This window comes from Argopecten irradians, chromosome 11 (genome assembly GCF_041381155.1).
Source record: "Argopecten irradians isolate NY chromosome 11, Ai_NY, whole genome shotgun sequence".
Lineage (NCBI taxonomy): Eukaryota > Metazoa > Mollusca > Bivalvia > Pectinida > Pectinidae > Argopecten > Argopecten irradians.
The window spans coordinates 34,162,177-34,165,555 of NC_091144.1; positions in this window are offsets into that span (position 1 = coordinate 34,162,177).

Here is a 3,379-nt window from a genome sequence, read left to right on the forward strand (position 1 = left end):
TATCAACATGTATGGAACTATGAGAGTTACGGTTAAAAATGACGATATATCATACATATATCATATGTATGGAACGTATGAGAGTTTCGGTTAAAAAATGACGATATATCATACATGTATCATATGTATATATGGAAGTATGAGAGTTACGGTTAAAAATGACGATATATCATACATGTATCATATGTATGGAAGTATGAGAGTTACGGTTAAAAATGACGATATATCATACATATATCATATGTATATATGGAAGTATGAGAGTTACGGTTAAAAATGACGATATATCATACATATATCATATGTATGGAACTATGAGAGTTACGGTTAAAAATGACGATATATCATACATATATCATATGTATGGAACTATGAGAGTTACGGTTAAAAATGACGATATATCATACATATATCATATGTATGGAACTATGAGAGTTACGGTTAAAAATGACGATATATCATACATATATCATATGTATGGAACTATGAGAGTTACGGTTAAAAAATGACGATATATCATACATGTATCATATGTATATATGGAAGTATGAGAGTTACGGTTAAAAATGACGATATATCATACATGTATCATATGTATGGACGTATGAGAGTTACGGTTAAAAAATGACGATATATCATACATGTATCATATGTATGGAACTATGAGAGTAACGGTTAAAAATGACGATATATCATACATATATCATATGTATGGAACTATGAGAGTTTCGGTTAAAAATGACGATATATCATACATATATCATATGTATGGAAGTATGAGAGTAACGGTTAAAAATGACGATATATCATACATGTATCATATGTATGGAAGTATGAGAGTAACGGTTAAAAATGACGATATATCATACATGTATCATATGTATGGAAGTATGAGAGTAACGGTTAAAAATGACGATATATCATACATATATCATATGTATGGAAGTATGAGAGTAACGGTTAAAAATGACGATATATCATACATGTATCATATGTATGGAAGTATGAGAGTAACGGTTAAAAATGACGATATATCATACATGTATCATATGTATGGAAGTATGAGAGTAACGGTTAAAAATGACGATATATCATACATGTATCATATGTATGGAAGTATGAGAGTAACGGTTAAAAATGACGATATATCATACATGTATCATATGTATGGAAGTATGAGAGTAACGGTTAAAAATGACGATATATCATACATGTATCATATGTATGGAAGTATGAGAGTAACGGTTAAAAATGACGATATATCATACATGTATCATATGTATGGACGTATGAGAGTTACGGTTAAAAAATGACGATATATCATACATGTATCATATGTATGGAAGTATGAGAGTTACGGTTAAAAATGACGATATATCATACATGTATCATATGTATGGAAGTATGAGAGTTACGGTTAAAAATGACGATATATCATACATATATCATATGTATGGAAGTATGAGAGTTACGGTTAAAAATGACGATATATCATACATGTATCATATGTATGGACGTATGAGAGTTACGGTTAAAATGACGATATATCATACATGTATCATATGTATGGAACTATGAGAGTTACGGTTAAAAATGACGATATATCATACATATATCATATGTATGGACGTATGAGAGTTACGGTTAAAAATGACGATATATCATACATGTATCATATGTATGGAAGTATGAGAGTTACGGTTAAAAATGACGATATATCATACATGTATCATATGTATATATGGAAGTATGAGAGTTACGGTTAAAAATGACGATATATCATACATGTATCATATGTATATATGGAAGTATGAGAGTTACGGTTAAAAATGACGATATATCATACATATATCATATGTATATATGGAAGTATGAGAGTTACGGTTAAAAATGACGATATATCATACATGTATTATATGTATGGAAGTATGAGAGTTACGGTTAAAAATGACGATATATCATACATATATCATATGTATATATGGAAGTATGAGAGTTACGGTTAAAAATGACGATATATCATACATGTATCATATGTATGGAAGTATGAGAGTTACGGTTAAAAAATGACGATATATCATACATGTATCATATGTATATATGGAAGTATGAGAGTTACGGTTAAAAATGACGATATATCATACATATATCATATGTATATATGGAAGTATGAGAGTTACGGTTAAAAATGACGATATATCATACATGTATCATATGTATATATGGAAGTATGAATGTTACAGTTAAAAATGACGATATATCATACATATATCATATGTATGGAACTATGAGAGTTACGGTTAAAAATGACGATAAATCATGAATCATATGTATAGAAGTATTACGGATGGGAGTGTATACACTACAAGTGTATAGAGATATATTACATATTATGGGAAAATGATATATACATAGATTTATAAGTGAGAAATGACTGGAAACGTATAAAAAAACACCGAAAAGTTTGCCCGAGTGATTCATTGCGGCAGTGCTCCACAAGCACAAGGGGGCCATTTCGTACCTGGCTGGAAAGCATAATTAGGCCGGATGCGTATATTTGTTCTAACTTTGCGAAGATAGTTTGATAAGTTAGCAGGTTATCTAGGATGTGTAAATTTGATTTTCACTTCATAGATTTTTTTTTCTCTTTGTGAATATAACTGACGTGATAAATCAGTATGAAACTTACACTGTGAAATCACGTACCTCAATAATATCGCGATCAACAGTTGTAGAGAATTAAAGCCAAGAATGTTAACCTTCTAGTTGCCAGTGTAACTCGTGCGAATGGAAGCAGAATTCGTCCTTGGATGGAGAGGGAACTTTTAATGTACAATTGGTAAACTTGTTTCACCAAAAATGTAGATGTTGGTACATGTTAAGTCCAAAAATAAAATGAAACGAAATGGAACAAAACAAAATCAAACAGCATTACACAACAGATTCAAACGAAATATTTATAACATGAATGTTTTTGAAATACTTACGCGGCATTATAAGTGACTATACTTTGTATTTCTTAAGATTCGTTCTTCTCATAAGTTGATTGTTGTAATCATTGGCGTATGCATTCACGCAAGTATAGTAACATCTAGGTTCTTAAGCATTTGTTCTTGACCTGACATAGATTTATGTAGCTCATGTACACCGTGCATGATAATGAACTGACATGAACAACTTGTGAAAACGCTCGAGATCGAAGATGTCGGACAATGGAGCCGATAAAATAGTATGACCAGGTTAGGGGGTATAGAGTAGCATGGAGCCAATGTGACTAAATGTTTGCGTTTAGAAAATATGGCCTAGTAATACAGACATGTATCGTCTGTAATTTTAGGGCAATAAATACCTACCCATACAGTGAAAAAAAACACCTAAC